The 20,344-nt window shown below is 35.9% G+C and overlaps 2 protein-coding genes across 4 annotated transcripts in view; one reads left to right on the top strand and one right to left on the bottom strand.

Annotated features, from left to right (window-relative positions):
- The window catches only part of LOC133634988 (phospholipid phosphatase 2-like), a 25,026-nt gene extending 21,470 nt beyond the window's left edge, over positions 1-3,556 (top strand). Inside the window, exon 5 of the mRNA XM_062027647.1 lies at positions 1-3,556. This exon is cut by the window's left edge and continues 159 nt beyond it. The gene's annotated coding sequence lies outside the window, so the exon portion shown is untranslated.
- Positions 1-20,344, bottom strand: part of LOC133635016 (phospholipid phosphatase 2-like) — a 99,417-nt gene that overhangs the window by 47,995 nt on the left and 31,078 nt on the right. The window lies entirely within an intron of this gene.

Genomic DNA, 20,344 nt, shown 5'->3' on the forward strand with positions numbered 1-20,344 from the left:
TGGTGACCATTACAACTGTCACCATGGCAACCATTACAACTGTCACCATGGCAACCATTACAACTGTCCCCCCGTCTGATGATGGTGACCATTACAACTATCACCATGGCAACCATTACAACTATCACCATGGCAACCATTACAACTGTCACCCCGTCTGATGATGGTGACCATTACAACTATCACCATGGCAACCATTACAACTGTCACCCCGTCTGATGATGGCGACCATTACAACTGTCACCATGGCAACCATTACAACTGTCACCCCGTCTGATGATGGTGACCATTACAACTATCACCATGGCAACCATTACAACTGTCACCATGGCAACCATTACAACTGTCACCCCGTCTGATGATGGCGACCATTACAACTGTCACCATGGCAACCATTACAACTGTCACCCCGTCTGATGATGGTGACCATTACAACTGTCACCATGGCAACCATTACAACTGTCACCATGGCAACCATTACAACTGTCACCCCGTCTGATGGTGGTGCCCATTACAACTGTCACCATGGCAACCATTACAACTGTCACCATGGCAACCATTACAACTGTCACCATGGCAACCATTACAACTGTCACCCCGTCTGATGATGGTGCCCATTACAACTGTCACCATGGCAACCATTACAACTGTCACCATGGCAACCATTACAACTGTCACCCTGTGTGATGGTGATGCCCATTACAACTGTCACCATGGCAACCATTACAACTGTCACCCCGTGTGATGGTGACAATTACAACTGTCACCATGGCAACCATTACAACTGTCACCCTGTGTGATGGTGCCCATTACAACTGTCACCATGGCAACCATTACAACTGTCACCCTGTGTGATGGTGCCCATTACAACTGTCACCATGGCAACCATTACAACTGTCACCCTGTGTGATGGTGCCCATTACAACTGTCACCATGGCAACCATTACAACTGTCACCCTGTGTGATGGTGCCCATTACAACTGTCACCATGGCAACCATTACAACTGTCATTCTGTGGGATGATGCCCGTTACAACTGTCACCATGGCAACCATTACAACTGTCACCCTGTGTGATGGTGCCCATTACAACTGTCACCATGGCAACCATTACAACTGTCACCATGGCAACCATTACAACTGTCACCCTGTGTGATGGTGCCACACCTCCCTGACCTACACCCACCCCTCACCCCTCGACCCGCGTCACACCATGTTGAATGTGTTCTTTGGCTTGTGGCCTCCTTCCTCCATCTTCCCCACTACCACTACACCCACACTCCTCCTCCTCCTCCTCGCCCTGGAGGGAAGGCAGGAAACAAAGATGGCCGACGTGGAGGCGACAAGATGGCGGTCAAGACGCTGTGGCGGTACGTCGCAAAAGTCTCTCTTCACTTTCATTTATACTGAATTTATTTTTTTTTCCTTTGGCTGGAAGGACAACTTTTCAGCTCAGCTCGGACACTTCATTAGGTACACCTGCGCACGCTAACGGGATCAATACAAGCGACAATTCTGCTTTTACAAACCAATGACGAAAATCATCTATTTACGATTGAATCCTGGTTTATTTGTAACCATTCAACAAAGGCAATAATTAATAAGAATAATTTAAAAATGTAGTTAACAGCCTAACTATATATAGCAAACCAACATAAGAAAAGGGAGATGGATTAACTTTGTGTGTGAAAGTACGCAAGCTAGCGAGTGGAACTCAAATGCTAACATTAGCATGCTAATATTAGCATGCTAACATTAGCATGCCGACGGAGAATGCAACAAGTACCAAGAGGCGTACGCATGCAAAATTAGCTAAAAAGATGGCATGCTAATGTTGGCGTAATGTTACATTAGCATGTCTCAAGTACCAAGTTAGCAAGTCAGCAAAAAAAAAAAGTTAGCATGTTAATGTTAGCATGTTAACCGTTAGCATACATCATGTGCGCGCGAGTGGAACTCAAATGCTTATGTTAGCATGCTAACATTAACATGCCAACTGAGAATGCGACAAGTACCAGGAGGCGTACGCATGCAAAATGAGCTTAAAAAAAAAGATAGCATGCTAATGTTGGCGTAATGTTACATTAGCGTGTGTCAAGTACCAAGTTATGACTCTGAGGTTTACGGCAGCAACAAAAAAAAAAGTTTGCATGCTAATGTTAGCATGTTAACAGTTAGCATACGTCATGTGTGCAGGAGTTGCTGATATGCGCGTTAGCATGCTAACATTAGCATGCCAACAGAGAATGCGACAAGTACCAGGAGGCGTACGCATGAAAAATGAGCTAAAAGAGATAGCATGTAAATGTTGGCATAATGTTACGTTAGCATGTGTCAAGTGCCAAGTTATGACTCTGAGGTTTACGACAGCCAAAAAAGTTTGCATGCTAACGTTAGGGCTTGCTAATCTGCACGAGTGGAAGTGAAATGCTAACTTTAGCATGCCGACGAAGAATGCGACAATCATTAAGTTATATGACTCTGAGGCACACGCATGCAACATTTGCTTAAAAAGCTAGTATGCTAACAGTTAGCATGAGTCAAGTGGCGAGTTATATGGAGAAAAAAAATGACATGTATTTATTTTTCTGTCCAAAAGAGAAAGAGATGATACATTATTATCTGCTACCTGGTGGTTGTTATAATTGATTATTATACAATTATAATTGTTATAATAAGTTTTAAAAATCGATTAAAAAAGTATTTTTAATACATTTTGACATTAAAATAAAACTTGTTTTTCTTTTAACATTTTTAGAGCATCTCCATATAACCAGAAGAAGCTGTTTTGAAAAAGTCCCATTATAATTATTAATTATTATACCAAATAATACGTTTTGATTGGAAAATGGATTGCCTAACCCTAACCCTAGCGGCCGCAGGGGCGTTGTTTTCCTGTATTGTCTCCCCTGAGCGTGAGCAAGTGTACCTGTACGTCCACAATGTGTTGTATTTCATACAGAGTTGTGAGTTGGAGGTAAGAATGTGCGTACCACTACCACCACCTTGCCAGGTCCACTTGGAGAATCCTGGGGAAATTCTCTTTTTTTGTTCTAAACCGAGAGAGATGAATTTAATTTATTGTAAACGCGTTTTTATTGTGCAATCACCCTGCTTGCCACTTTGAGCCGCACGGCCGCTCCACGTGAGAATGCTGCGAAGGATGAGTGTGTTTATAGAAATATATTCTTGGTGATATTTGTGTTTTTCCGACGGCGCGAGGAGATGATGTTCCACGTCGCACGTGGACGCCAGATGTCCTCCGCCATGCTGGCGAGGTTGTTGCTAGGCGACAGGACGACGGGTCCGACACAGACCGGAGCTGGTGTGGTTTTTGAGGCGAGGCCCAAAGTCACAACAATGTCTTTGTTTGCAATAGGAGTATAAACATTAGGCGAGCACTGAAAGCAACAAGCAGGTGTGGAGCGCGACATTTAGCAAGAGTTGATGTACGTGTACAGTATGTACAGTATGTTATGTTTTATTGCAGTTACTGTAACATTCTTCTGCTTTCATTTTAAAATTGTTGTTTTTTAATAAATATGTCATCTGCATTCACTTACGCTGTTGTGTTGTTATTGCACATACACTACTGTTGTGTTGTTATTGTACATACACTATTGTTGTGTTGTTATTGCACATACACTACTGTTGTGTTGTTATTGCACATACACTACTGTTGTGTTGTTATTGCACATACACTACTGTTGTGTTGTTATTGTACATACACTACTGTTGTGTTGTTATTGCACATACACTACTGTTGTGTTGTTATTGCACATACACTACTGTTGTGTTGTTATTGCACATACACTACTGTTGTGTTGTTATTGCACATACACTACTGTTGTGTTGTTATTGCACTTACACTACTGTTGTGTTGTTATTGTACATACACTACTGTTGTGTTGTTATTGCACATACACTACTGTTGTGTTGTTATTGCACATACACTACTGTTGTGTTGTTATTATACATACACTACTGTTGTGTTGTTATCGTACATACACTACTGTTGTGTTGTTATTGCACATACACTACTGTTGTGTTGTTATTGCACATACACTACTGTTGTGTTGTTATCGTACATACACTACTGTTGTGTTGTTATCGTACATACACTACTGTTGTGTTGTTATCGCACATACACTACTGTTGTGTTGTTATTGCACATACACTACTGTTGTGTTGTTATCGTACATACACTACTGGACGTCTCCTACAGTACACAATAATTATGTTGAAAGAAAATATGTGCATTTTTCCCCAGAAAATAAAGTTGTAATGAAAACATATTTATTTTTAAAGTTTGGTCCTGGGTCATGAAAATACGGAGCCCCTAAAGGGACATGGGGGGAATTTTTTTTTTAAATAATTTTTGGGTTTTTTTTATAAAAAATTTTGGACATGTAGTTTCTCGTTTGCACGAGAAACTTTTTATAAAGTTATTAAAAAAAAAAATTTTTAAATTTTTTTTTTTTTTTTTTTTTATAACTTAATAAAAAGTTTCTCGTGTGCACGAGATACATGTCTAAAAAAAATATATATATACATTTTTTTTATTTTTTTTAAGATGTGTATCTCGTGCACACGAGATACATGTAAAAAAAAATACATATATAATTTTTTTTAATGTATGTGTGCACGAGATAAATGTCTAAATAAAAATTAAAAAATTAATATTTTTTTAATTTATTTTTTTATAACTTAAAAAGTTTCTCGTGTGCACGAGATACATGTCTAAAAAAATATATATAAATACTTTTTTTTTTTTTTTTAAGATGTGTATCTCGTACACACGAGATACATGTCAAAAAAATATATATATATAATTTTTTTTAATTTATGTGTGCACGAGATAAATGTCTAAATAAAAATAAAAAAAATTATATTTTTTTAATTTATTTTTTTATAACTTTATAAAAAGTTTCTCGTGCGCACCAGATACATGTCTAAAAAAAGAAATAAAACAATTATAAAAATAAAAAAATTCCCCCATGTCCCTTTAGGGCAGGGGTGGGCAACCCGCGGTTCTAGAGCCGCATGCGGCTCTTTGGCGCCGCCCTAGTGGCTCTCTGAAGCTTTTTAAATATGTATGAAAAATTGAAAATCGATGAGGGGAAAAAATATATATTTTTGTTTTAATATGGTTTTTGTAGGAGGACAAACATGACACAAACCTCCCTAATTGTTATAAATCACACTATTTATATTAAACATGCTTCACTGATTCGAGTATTTGGCGAGCGCCGTTTTGTCCTACTAATTTTGGCGGTCCTTAAACTCACCTTAGTTTGTTTACATGTATAACATTCTCCGACTTTCTAGGACGTGTTTTATGCCACTTCTTTTTCTGTCTCATTTTGTCCACCAAACTTTTAACGTTGTGAGTGAGTGCACAAAGGTGAGTTTTGTTGATGTTATTGACTTGTGTGGAGTGCTAATCAGACATATTTGGTCACTGCATGACTGCAAGCTAATCGATGCTAACATGCTATTTAGGCTAGCTATATGTACATATTGCATCATTATGCCTCATTTGTAGCTATATTTGAGCTCATTTAGTTTCCTTTAAGTCATCTCAATTCAATTTATATCTCATGACACACTATCTGTATGTAATATGGCTTCCAATTTGTTGCGGCTCCAGACAGATTTGTTTTTGTATTTTTGCTCCAATATGGCTCTTTCAACATTTTGGGTTGCCGACCCCTGCTTTAGGGGCTCCGTATGAAAATGTTTTTAAAAAAATTGTAATAAATGAACATTTGTACCTTTTAAAAAAAAACTTTTTAAATGCAAAAACACTAAATATGAAATATTTTCCCCTGAAAAAATGTGAAAGTGTATTGTTTGATGTGAAGTACGTTTGTAATTGGAGCTTTAAGTAGGTCACTATTTCATAACATTCATTTTAATTCAGGCAATTTTTCTTTTAAAATCCCACAAAAATTCTTAGGGAACCAAAAGTGTCCCACTCTTAACAGTGTTCAAAATAAGTCATCTTTTTTTTTTTGTACTTTAAATGCTTAAGTCACTACAATCTAGAGACGTAAAGGCCTACTGAAAGCCACTACTAGTGACCACGCCGTCTGATAGTTTATATATCAATGATGAAATCTTAACATTGCAACACATGCCAATACGGCCGGGTTAACTTATAAAGTGACATTTTAAAATTCCCGCTAAACTTCCAGTTCAAAACGTCTATGTATGATGACGTATGCGCGTGACGTCAACAATTGATACGGAAGTAATGGTACACCATTGTGTCCCAATACAAAAAGCTCTGTTTTCATTTCAAAATTCCACAGTATTGTGGACATCTGTGTTGGTGAATCTTTTGCAATTTGTTTAATGAACAATGAAGACTGCAAAGAAGAAAGTTGTAGGTGGGATCGGTGTATTAGCGGCTGGCTGCAGCAACACAACAAGGAGGACTTTGACTTGGATAGCAGATGCGCTAGCCGACGCTAGCCGCCAACCGCACGGATGATCGGGTGAAGTCCTTCGTTCTTCCGTCGATCGCTGGAACGCAGGTGAGCACGGGTGTTGATGAGTAGATGAGGGCTGGCTGGCGTAGGTGGAGCGCTAATGTTTTTATCATAGCTCTGTGAGGTCCCGTTATACTAAGTTAGCTTCAATGGCATCGTTAGCAACAGCATTGTTAAGCTTCGCCAGGCTACATGGTTTAATAGTATTGTTGATCTTCTGTCTATCCTTCCAGTCAGGGGTTTATTTATTTTATTTCTATCTGCAGTTAAGCACGATGCTATCTTGTTAGCTCAGTAGCTAAAGAGCTTCGTCGATGTATTGTCGTGGAGATAAAAGGCACTGAATGTCCATTTCGCGTTCTCGACTCTCATTTTCAAGAGGATATAGTATCCCAGGTGGTTTAAAATACAAATCCGTGATCCACAATAAAAAAAGGAGAGAGTGTGGAATCCAATGAGCCAGCTTGTACCTAAGTTACGGTCAGAGCGAAAAAAGATACGTCCTGCACTGCACTCTAGTCCTTCACTCTAACGTTCCTCATCCACGAATCTTTCATCCTCGCTCAAATGAATGGGGTAATCGTCGCTTTCTCGGTCCGAATCGCATTGAAAACAATGGGGAAATTTTGAGGAGTTCTTCCTCTGTTGACGTCACGCTACTTCCGCTACAGGCAAGGCTTTTTTTATCAGCGAGCAAAAGTTGCAAACTTTCTCGTCGATTTTCTCTACTAAATCTTTTCAGCAAAAATATGGCAATATCGCGAAATGATCAATCAATCAATCAATCAATCAATGTTTATTTATATAGCCCTAAATCACTAGTGTCTCAAAGGGCTGTACAAGCCACAACGACATCCTCGGTGTCGAGTGGGTCTGACATAATATTGTGAAAGTCCAACACATCAGCGAAAGTCCAGTCCATGGTGGGGCCAGCGGGAACCATCCCGAGTGGAGACGGGTCAGCAGCGTAGAGATGTCCCCATCTGATGGACAGGCTAGCGGTCCACCCCGGAGCAGAGTAGAAAAGAAAAGAAAAGAAACGGCAGATCAACTGGTCTAAAAAGGGAGTCTATTTAAAGGCTAGAGTATACAAATGAGTTTTAAGATGGGACTTAAATGCTTCTACTGAGGTAGCATCTCTAACTGTTACCGGGAGGGCATTCCATAGTATTGGAGCCCGAATAGAAAACGCTCTATAGCCCGCAGACTTTTTTTGGGCTCTGGGAATCACTAATAAGCCGGAGTTCTTTGAACGCAGATTTCTTGTCGGGACATATGGTACAATACAATCGTCAAGATAGGCAGGAGCTTGACCATGTAGTATTTTATACGTAAGTAGTAAAACCTTAAAGTCGCATCTTAGGTGCACAGGAAGCCAGTGCAAGTGAGCCAGTATAGGCGTAATATGATCAAACTTTCTTGTTTTTGTCAAAAGTCTAGCAGCCGCATTTTGTACCATCTGTAATCTTTTAATGCTAGACATAGGGAGGCCCGAAAATAATACGTTACAGTAATCGAGACGAGATGTAACGAACGCATGGATAATGATGATCAAGTATGACACATAGAATTTCAGTAGGCCTTTAAGCGTTAAAAGTTTTAACACTTTTTTGAGTGGGACCCTTTTGGGTCCCTAAGAATTTTAGTGGGATTTTTTTTTTTTTTCAACCGTCCTTGCTCGAAAAAAAGAATAATGAATCAAAATCAAAGATATGAATTATAAATGTTCCAATTACTTCACATCAAATATTCAGCTTTAAAAAATGTTTGGGGAAAAATATTGCATTTTTTGTGTTTTTGCCATAAAAAAAAGGGTTTTGACAAACAGGGTATGAAATAAACAAACAAAAAAACATGAAAAAATAATATAAATATAATAATAATTTTAACTGTCATTGCTCGAAAAAAAAATAATGAATCAAAATCAGTGTTATGAATTATTGACCTTTTTAAGGCTCCAATTACTTCACATCAAATATTAAGCTTTAAAAAAAATGGGGGCCGGAAATATTGCATATTTTGTGTCTGTGACATAAAAAAACAGGGTTTTGACAAAAAGGACATTTAAGGAAAAAAAATAAATAAATATATATATATATATATATATATATATATATATATATATATATATATATATATATATATATATATATATATATATATATATATATATATAATATCGATACATAGACTTGAAGTTGATCTAGAGATTTATGTCGTTTTTGTCAAAATCCTGTTTTTTTATGTCAAAGACACAAAATATGCAATATTTCTCGCCCGCATTTTTTTAAAGCTGAATATTTGATGTGAAGTAACAGGAGCCTTCAACAGGTCAATAATTCATAACATTAATTTTGATTCATTATTATTTTTTGACAATGAAAAAAAAAATTGGGGACCCAAAAGGGTCTCACTCATAAAAGTGTTAAAAGTAAGTCATCGTTTTTGGTTTTCTTTTACCTTTCAACACTTAAATCTCCACATCAACTTCAGATCTATCCATCTATCGATTAGTTTTTGCTTTTTTGTTTGTTTTAGGCCCTTTTTTTTGAGCAATGACAGTTAAAAAAAAATCCAAAAGGACCCCACTCATAAAAGTGTTAAAAATAAGTCATACTTTAAAAAAAACAAAAAACTTTCAACCCTTAAATCAACTTCAGATCTATCCGTATATATATATATATATATATATATTTATATATATATATATATATATATATATATATATATATATATATATATATATATATATATATATATACATATATATATATATATATATATATATATATATATATATATATATATATATATATATATATTTTTTTTGGTATTGGTTTTGAAAATGAAAAATATCAAGATGGCCGAAGATGGTGTGCGGCCCTCAGTGGAAAAGGTTTGGACAGCCGTGGCGTCCTCGCCAACAGCTGGGTGTGGGTGTGGGTGTGGGTGTGGGTGTGTTACTAGTGACATTATTAACAGCACTTTTCCACAGGGTCCAATTTTGCAAGCATCCATCCTGCTGGGACTTGGACTCTCTTCAAAGTCTCCTGGCCATGAATTCATGTTCTGTTGGAATCTTGCACTGTTTTTAGGAACACATTTAACTCTGCATGTACGCTGGTGTACCACTCACACTTTGTCAGCGCCTCTCTCTGACACACCAAACACTCTCTCTCTGCCACACCAGTAACTCTCTCTGTGCCACACCAAACACTCTCTCTCTGCCACACCAAACACTCTCTCTCTGCCACACCAAACACTCTCTCTGCCACACCAGTAACACTCTCTCTGCCACACCAGTAACTCTCTCTCTGCCACACCAGTAACTCTCTCTCTGCCACACCAGTAACTCTCTCTCCCACACCAAACACTCTCTCCACATGAGACCTCTTCATGTGGCCTGCAGGCTGCTAGACCATGTCAACAGTCTTCCAGGCAAAAACCACTTGACTCCCACACTTGGATGATCTCATGGCGGGAGATGTCACACACTCAACAAACACAATCAACACATTTTTGTGTAGTGAAAACGCACACATCTTCATATCTGAATTCAATTAAAAGACTTTACGCAATATTTTTATTGTTTGTATTTTATCAGTTAAACACACCAAAAAAATCACATTAGTTATAATTAGGGATGTTCTGATCAGAGATTTATGCTGCTGATTCAGATACCGATCATTCATCAGTGAGATCGGCCGATACTGGCGCCGATGTATTAACTATAACATTTGTATGGGCCTGCTATCTGTTCTGGACCTCTGGCCGAGGGTCGCTGCAAGCCGGCGTACTTTTAAGATGGCGCCGAGTGTCCCAATCCGTGAGTTTTTGGTGTAACCGTACAAAATGAGCAAAAGCTAATGATTTTTTTTAGGGTAAAACATGCAAAATTAGCAAAAAAAAATGTAAGCATGCTAACGTTAGCATGTGTCACATACCAAGTTATATGACTCTGGGGTATACGGTTGCAAAATGAGCTGAAAAAGTTGGCATGTTAGCATGCTAACATTTTAGGCTACCTCTTTAGCTCCTTTTGTACAGTTACACCAAAACTCCCGGATTGGGACATTCAAAAATAATGATTTTTTTTTAGGATAAAACATGCAAAATTAGTTAAGAAATTAGCAAAAAAAATGTAAACATGCTAACGTTAGCATGTGTCACATACCAAGTTATATGACTCTGGGGTATACGGTTGCAAAATGAGCTGAAAAAGTTGACATGTTAGCATGCTAACATTTTAGGCTACCTCTTTAGCTCATTTTGTACGGTTACACCAAAACTCCCGGATTGGGACATTCAAAAATAATGATTTTTTTTTAGGATAAAACATGCAAAATTAGCTAAGAAATTAACAAAAAAAAAGTAAGCATGCTAACGTTAGCATGTGTCACATACCAAGTTATATGACTCTGGGGTATACGGTTGCAAAATGAGCTGAAAAAGTTGACATGTAAATGTTAGCATGCTAACATTTTAGGCTACCTCTTTAGCTCCTTTTGTACAGTTACACCAAAACTCCCGGATTGGGACATTCAGAAATAATGATTTTTTTTAGGATAAAACATGCAAAATTAGCTAAGAAATTAGCAAAAAATGTTAGCATGCCAACTTTTTCAGCTCATTTTGCAACCGTATACCCCAGAGTCATATAACTTGGTATGTGACACATGCTAACGTTGGCATGCTAACATTTTTTGCAAATTTCTTAGTTAATTTTGCATGTTTTACCCTAAAAAAAACATTATTTTTGAATGTCCCAATCTGGGAGTTTTGGTGTAACCGTACAAAATGAACTAAAGAGGTAGCCTAAAATGTTAGCATGCTAACATTTACATGTCAACTTTTTCAGCTCATTTTGCAACCGCATACCCCAGAGTCATATAACTTGGTATGTGACACATGCTAATATTAGCATGCTAATATTTTTTTGCTAATTTCTTAGCTAATTTTGCATGTTTTACCCTAAAAAAATAATTATTTTTGAATGTCCCAATGCGTGAGTTTTGGTGGAACCGTACAAAATTAGCTAAAGAGGTAGCCTAAAATGTTAGCAACATTAGCATGCTAATATGAGACGCTGCCATAGTTCCAGGATGGCGACAAGTAAAAAAAATAAATGATTTTTTTAGGTTAAAACATGTAAATTTAGCTAGAAAAAAATTGCCAAAAATGTTAGCGTGCTAACATTAGCATGTGACACATACTAAGTTGAATGACTCTGGGGTATACGGTTGCAAAAATAGCTGAACAAGTTGGCATGTAAAAGTTAGCATGTTAGCAGCAGGTTTATGGGCTGCTTGTACTCTTCTCAGCAGGCCCATAACTCCCACATTTTTCAGTTTGTTTACGGTGAGTGCTAGTGACAGTTTAACAATACCAATACAATATTTAACTACTTCCTTCTTCTCTTTTATTACCTGCAAATGACATATAAAAATTTGTTTTTTTTTAATCAGTGATTTAATTGCATTTGTGAACATCTTATAATATTATACAATTCAAATAATACTTTGATGTGTATTGCATTTGTAATTTATTGTGTATATATACGGTATATTTTTTGTATAAATATGATTATAGTAATATTTATTCAAGAGTATTATTCACATTATAAAAACTATCAATAGTACAAGTGTTTATAATAACATTTATCATATATTATAAGTATAATCAAATGTTGTTGATATGTTCTAAATTCCTTTCACAGTATAACAACGGTAAATAATCCAGGTCACGTGACCAGGAGCTGAGCAAGCAGGAAAAAAGTGAGCTATAATACTTAAATAAATGTGCTGCTCCCCCTTATTAAAATTGTCCACTTACGGTGCAAGCCAACATTTAATTTGGTTTTACTGCCATCATTTCGCAGTTATTTTAGTCAACCTGGCCTTAAAGACTTAATAAGGAAAAAAAAAAAAAAAAAGCACGTGTTTCATATTCACAGTAACCATAGCAACACGCACACATGCGCTTTCAATCATGAATATGTTCCTTATTAGAAAGAACATTCATGTCTCATACTTTAAAACAAAATAACGAAATGGGCAGTAAATGTTGTATTTGAGCGACATCGTGTGGTCTTAGGCTGTAACTGCACTCACTTCCGGTAAAATGGCGGCTCCGCACAAGCAACATCCGGTCGTCGAACTTTGACAAAACTTGTCGTTATGTTAATCACTTTATAACGTTATGTTAATCACTCTATAACGAACGTTAACTTATGAAATTATAATGATTATGATGCTTTATTTCACTATGTCGTGGCTTCAAGTACAAAGTTCCGCTTCTAACGTCGCGACAACGCCAGCCTTTCTTCCTATTCAGGTAAACACGACGTGTTTTTCTTCATTTAAGGCAACAAAAACAATTTAAACATGCTTAAATGTTGTCATTTCAATTGAAAGATGTGTATTATCCGTAAACGCACTTGATAAAAATCCAAATGCTGAGTTGTCGTACCGCTGGTGAACAGCAGGCGGCAGCATTTGGCGCGCTTCCAGTACAATACAATACAATCCTCTCATTCTTTCTTTCTTTTAGTTTATTTCAAACATGAACACACTTACAGTATAATACATCACAATTTCATATCATTTCACTTTACATCATGTCCGAAAAGCTTATTTAATCCTACCCCTTTTCCACTTCAGAGCGTTTACAAATATGTAGACCAGGGGTCACCAACCTTTTTGAAAGCAAGAGCTACTTCTTGGGTAGTGATTAATGCGAAGGGCTACCAGTTTCATTTCATTTCATTTTTATTTATCTCCTTCATTGATGTGCATCTTTGATAGACAATTATAACACAATTATTCAGTTACACCGTTACACACCAATGCCTGAGAAGGAGCAGGATGAAGAAAAATCTTATATTTTCCTGCTCCCTTCACATAATACATAGTCTTACTTAATGATATGTGAACCAACAATTACATCCAAATATAACGAAAAAAAAAAAAAAAAAAACACAACTGCAAAACTTCATGAAGTACAAACCGAACAAAAAAACAAAATAAGTAATATACACCTCACGGGATGATACAAAACAAATACAAAACCAGGCAAAAAACAAGTAAATTAATAAATATAAAGCAAAATGTAAACACTTATGGCTGTCCATATGATTTTATTGTTCTGTCTTTATATATTTTTTTCAATTGGAATATATTTTTTACAATCTTTTATCTCATTATATTTGATACACACTTAAATACATTGCCAGAAATAGCCAATTTGCTCAATTTACCTTTAACTCTATGTTATTATTAATAATTAATGATATTCACACTTAATTGAACGGTTGAAAAGAGGAGAAAACACGAAAAAAATGACAATTAAATTTTGAAACATAGTTTATCTTCAATTTCGACTCTTTAAAATTCAACCGAAAAAAAGAAGAGAAAAACTAGCTAATTTGAATCTTTTTGAAATAATTACAAAAATAATTTATGGAACATCATTACTAATTTTTCCTGAATAAGATTGATTTTAGAATTTTAAAGACATATTTTAATAGGTTAAAATCCACTCTACACTTTGTTAGAATATATAACAAATTGGACCAAGCTATATTTCTAACAAAGACAATCATTCTTTCTTCTAGATTTTCCAGAACAAACATTTTAAAAGAAATTCAAAAGACTTTGAAATAAGATTCAAATTTGATTCTACAGATTTTCTAGATTTGCCAGAATAATTTTTTACATTTTAATCATAATAAGTTTGAAGAAATATTTTTACAAATATTCTTCGTTGAAAAAACAGAAGCTAAAATGAAGAATTAAATTAAAATGTATCTATTATTCTTTACAATAAAACAAATAAATGTATTTGAACATTGATTTAAATTGTCAGGGAAGAAGAGGAAGGAATTTAAAAGGTAAAAAGGTATATGTGTTAAAAATCCTAAAATCATTTTTAAGGTTGTATTTTTTCTCTAAATTGTCTTTCTGAAAGTTATAAGAAGCAAAGTGAAAAAATTAATGAATTATTCAAACAAGTGAAGACCAAGTCTTTAAATATTTTCTTGGATTTTCAAATTCTATTTGAGTTTGTCTCTCTTAGAATTAAAATGTCGGGCAAAGCGAGACCAGCTTGCTAGTAAATAAATAACATTTAAAAAATAGAGGCAGCTCACTGGTAAGTGCTGCTATTTGAGCTATTTTTAGAACAGGCCAGCGGGCTACTCATCTGGTCCTTACGGGCACCGCGTTGGTGACCCCTGATATAGATCATTTACTGACCTTTTTATATAATAAAATAACATCTGTGAATTAGTATACACAACAGTTTTGTAATATGTAATTAATTATTCAGTCAATATTAACATACTGAGATGAAGAATATCTTACTTTCAATCAGGTTGAAAGTATTCCTCATAATTCTTCTTCTTTGTACTTTGTAAGCACTGTTATTTTGAACAACCTCTTAAGTGGATCATATCAGTACAATGTTTAACTTCTTTACTTAATCCATTCCATCATTAATTCCACATACTGATATGCTAAGGTTCTAAGTGTTGTTCGTGCATACAAATGTTTTAAATATTTTTCCTCTAAGGTTATATTTCTCCTTTTTAGTTGAGAAGAATTGTTGTACATTCTTGGGTAGCAGGTTATAGTTTGCTTTGTACATCATTTTAGCTGTTTGCAATTTTACCAAATCACAGCACTTTAATATTTTTGACTCAATAAATCAAGGGTTTGTATGTTCTCTATATCCAACATTATGTATTATTCTAACTGATCGTTTTTGTAACACGGTTAACGAATGTAGCGCACATTTGTAGTTATTTCCCCATATTTCTACACATTAACTCAGATATGTAACACTAGCGAGCAGTAGAGAATATGAAGTGATTTTTGGCCCAGGACGTATTTGCTTTATTCATTATTGAAATGTTTTTTGCCACCTTATGTTGTCTGTTTTGTATATGCGATTTCCAGTTCATTTGATCATCTATTAATACTTCATTGAGGCATTGTTTAGGTTTTCTTCTTCTCTTCCAGAGGATTTTTTGGGGGCATTTTGATAAAGAAACAAGAGGCTCAATTGGAAAGGAAAACAACTTTACAAACTGACTAACTTTACTAAATGTTTACAAATAATAGCAATAGAAATGATCCGTTCCAGGGTCAAACTCTACATAATGTAGCGTCCAGAAGAAGTGCACACAAAGTCTGACACTCTTTTTAAACTTTTATTGAGCAACATATGTTAACACAGCTCAACTTATCTCCTTCCTTCCATAGACATGTTATAAGAAGACACAGCATTGGCTGCTGGGACGCAAGAAATTGGGACGCCATCTTGAAGTGGTGATGAGGAGCCGGCGAGCAGCCTAAACTGACAGTTGACAGGTAGAAAACAAAGATGGTGTTCAGCGTTTTCCTGCTCAAATGAGCGGACTGTTGAAAATAGGCATCGGGGATTACTTTTCATAAGTAAGATTTAACATTGGTTGTATTTTGTGAAAAGAATATTAGCACAGAGTTGAGAAGGAGCAAAGATCTGCAATAGTACTGAAATCGTAGCCGCTAGCAAACAAGAGTATGACCATAATAGAATTGCTTGTCAATGAAATTAATTACATTTAAAAATGTCATACTTGAATAACATAAAGTTGAAATAAATGATTGTGACACCTAAAACAAAATTCACCAGCCGCCACTGATTATGATGCATCTCATTTTAGGCAAAGTATAAGACAATACTTTCTTAACAGTATAATTGTAACCAGGAATAAGTCTTCAAGTAACAATATTCAAATACTAACATTGTTGGTAAAACAGAATTTGGTTTTATTCTGAATCCAGTGAAACAGATGGTGGTTTAGCTGATATAAAGACTTTCAGGTGGTTATATATGTTTATGTTGAAGTATTAGGCAGATACTTTTTTCCAAAGTGACATACATAAAAAAATACATATAAAACATTAAGTGTAAACATGCTAATTTAAGGGAAGAATGTAATACAAAATATCAATACAAAGTGTCAAGACAGAATAAACTCTCTGCTGCTGCAGCAACAGAGATACAGTCTATATAGATATATAGATATCTAATGTATTCATACATTGTTTATGTAGCATGTATATATAACCTAATCATATTGTTTCTTCAACTTCAAAATAGCTGAGTGTTTTTTTCCCCCTTCTCTGGGATTATATTCCCAGTTTTGATCTGGGACGCCTGGTCACTTATAGCATATAAGAATATTCTATTACTGTTAAGCAAACTATGAATAATAAAACATGTGTCCTTTATCATAGCTACACGTATGAGAAAAAAGTGTGTGAAATCAGTGGTATTCAGTGAGGTAAGATGAATTAAATGTGCTGACAGTTCATTGCTCCTGCCAAATGAATTGCACTGAGTGGAGCGGATCACCACTCCAAGATGGCGGCCCCGCGTCTCGTCAGCGCCAGTAGGCAGTAGTGCTCCATGCTGCGTACCCTTAGAACATGTCTATGGTTTCTTCCATATGCACGTCTATCCCCGCAACAACAAACGCTTCCTCCTTCTTCGCCAATCACCTTACAGGCGTGGTACGTTCACAACAATGGGAATTCTGAATATCACTCACTCAAGAACACAACATCAACCTCGTTACATTAATATTGTGATGCTCAGACATGGTTTCTGGAACATTGGCTTTTATTAACAGTGTTGCAAGAAGACACACAAACTACTGTTATCGGCCATAACACACACACTAGTGTGTCTAACTCCTCCCACACACATCCTGTGCATCCGTCACACACTTCACAAGCAACACAACAAAAACCCCCCACTTGTCTCCAGGCTTCAGCTGTGCGATCACCGACTTTAATGAGGAGTTTGTTTTGGCAAACCAAAAGGCAGACGTCCTGTGCGCTGTACAAAATAGGTACAATGTTTTGGGTCTTTTTAGAGCCGTCAAAGTAAACCGCAGTAACAAGTAAACATTTTCCTTTAACGGCACATATTTCTGTGTTGCGCTGTTGAAAGAAGCATAACTTTTAGATAACAAATATTTTATGAAAATCAATTCAATGGAATTCATTTTTCCAAGGTCAAAAGTGTGTGTGTGTGTGTGTGTGTGTGTGTGTGTGTGTGCTTTATAAACAATAAAAAAGACCAAATATTTTGTGATAATAAATAATATTGATGACGATGTACGGCTTTTGTACTTGGTACCGTTACAGTCGATGTTTGTGTAAACTCGCCCATAGCATTTGTGTACATTGAGGAGCGCTAGCTTGCTGTTAGCGGTGAGCGATTGTATCCTCCTACAGTGTGTAGTGAAGCATGTTTAGATATTACTCGTCCTGCAGGGATGAGATTTGTACGAGCCCCTAAAGGGACATGGGGGAAAACAATTTTTTATAAGTATTATTTATTTATTTTTTTAGACATGTATCTCGTGCGCACGAGAAACGTTTCTATAAAGTTATAAAAAATACAAAATAAAAATGTATAATTTTTTTATTTTTTTTTAGACATGTATCTCGTGCGCACGAGAAAGTTTCTCGTGCGCACGAGATACATGTCTAAAAAAAAATATATATATATATATATATTTTTTTTAGACATGTATCTCATGCGCCATGAGAAACTTTCTCGTGCGCAGAAAAAATAAATAAATAAATAAATAAATTATTAATTTTTATTTTTTATAACTTTATAAAAAGTTTCTGCGCACGAGAAACTTTCTCGTGCGCACGAGATACATGTCTAAAAAAATAAATATATATATATACAGTCAAGAAAATAAGTATTTGAACACCCTGCTATTTTGCAAGTTCTCCCACTTAAAAATCATGGAGGGGTCTGAAATGTTCATGTAGGTGCATGTCCACTGTATGAGAGATAACCTAAAACGAAAAATCCAGAAAATCACAATCTATGATTTTTTAACAATTTATTTGTGTGATAAAGCTGAAAATAAGTATTTGAACACCAACATTAATATTTGGTAGAGTAGGCCTTCGTTTGCAATTACAGAGGTCAAACGTTTCTGTAGTTCTTCACCAGGTTTGCACAGACTGCAGGAGGGATTTTGCCCACTCCTCCACACAGATCTTCTCTAGATCAGTCAGGTTTCTGGGCTGTCGCTGAGTAACACAGACTTTCAGCTCCTCCAAAGATTTTCATTGGATTAGGTCTGGAGACTGGCTAGGCCACTCAAGAACCTTGATATGGTTCTTACGAGCCACTTCTTGGTTTCCTGGCTGTGTGCTTTGGGTCATTGTCATGTTGGAAGATCCAGCACGACTCATCTTCAATGGATCTGACTGAGGGAAGAGGTATTGGCCAAATCTCACAATACATGGCTGCAGTCATCCTCTCCTTAATACAGTACAGTCGTCCTGTCCCATGAGCAGAAAAAACACCCCGAAAGCATGATGCTACCACCCCATGCTTCACAGTAGGATGGTGTTCTTGGGATGGTATGCATAATTCTTCTTCCACCAAACACGCATAGTGGAATTATGACCAAAAAGGTCAATTTGGTCTCATCTGTCACAAAACTTTCTCCATGACTCCTCTGGATCATCCAAATGGTCATTGGCAACTTAGGACGGGCCTTAACATGTTCTGGTTTAAGCAGGGGAACCTTCTGTGCCATGCATGATTTCAAACCATGACGTCTTAGTGTATTACCAACAGTGACCATGGAAACAGTGGTCCCCAGCTCTTTCAGGTCATTGACCAAGTCCTGCCGTGTAGTCCCGGGCTGATTCCTCACCTTCTTAGCATCATTGAGACCCCACGAGGTGATATCTTGCATGGGCTCCACTCCGATTGAGATTGACCGTCATGTTTAGCTTCTTCCATTTTCTAATGATTGCTCCAACAGTGGACCTTTTTCACCAAGCTGCTTGGCAATTTCTCCGTAGCCCTTTCCATCCTTGTGGAGTTGTACCATTTTGTCTCTGGTGTCTTTGGACAGCTCTTTGCTCTTAGCCATGCTGAATGTTTGGGTCTTACTGATTGTATGGGCTGGACAGGTGTCTTTATGCAGCTAACGACCTCACACAGGTGCATCTGATTCAGAATAATACAGTGGAGTGGAGGAGGACTTTTAAAGGCGGACTAACAGGTCTTTGAGGGTCAGAATTCTAGCTGATAGACAGGTGTTCAATACTTATTTTCAGCTGTATCACACGAATAAATTGTTAAAAAATCATAGATTGTGATTTCTGGATTTTTCTTTTAGGTTATGTCTCATACAGTGGACATGCACCTACCGTGAAAATTTCAAACCCCTCCATGATTTCTAAGTGGGAGAACTTGCAAAATAGCAGGGTGTTCAAATACTTATTTTCTTGACTGATATATTTTTTTTTTAGACATGTATCTCGTTTATTTAAAAAAATAAATAAAAAAATTATAAATTTTTATTTTTTATAACTTTATAAAAAGTTTCTGCGCACAAGAAAGTTTCTCGTGCGCACGAGATACATGTCTAAAAAAAATATATATATATATATTTATTTTTTTTTAGACATGTATCTCGTGCGCATGAGAAACTTTCTCGTGCGCAGAAACTTTTTATAAAGTTATAAAAAATAAAAATTAATAATTTTTTTATTAATTTTTTAGACACGAGATACATGTCTAAAAAAATTATATATATATATATATTTTTTTTTTTTAGGTAAGTGTTAAAGGTCCAGGTGCCCCAAAAAGGTCTCAGTCATTAAAGTTTCCAAAATAAGCCATATATATATATATATATATATATATATAATATATATATATATATATATTATATATATATATATATATATATATATATATATATATATATATATATATATATATATATATATATATATATATATATATATATATATAT

This window comes from Entelurus aequoreus, linkage group LG19, assembly GCF_033978785.1.
Source record: "Entelurus aequoreus isolate RoL-2023_Sb linkage group LG19, RoL_Eaeq_v1.1, whole genome shotgun sequence".
Classification (NCBI taxonomy): domain Eukaryota; kingdom Metazoa; phylum Chordata; class Actinopteri; order Syngnathiformes; family Syngnathidae; genus Entelurus; species Entelurus aequoreus.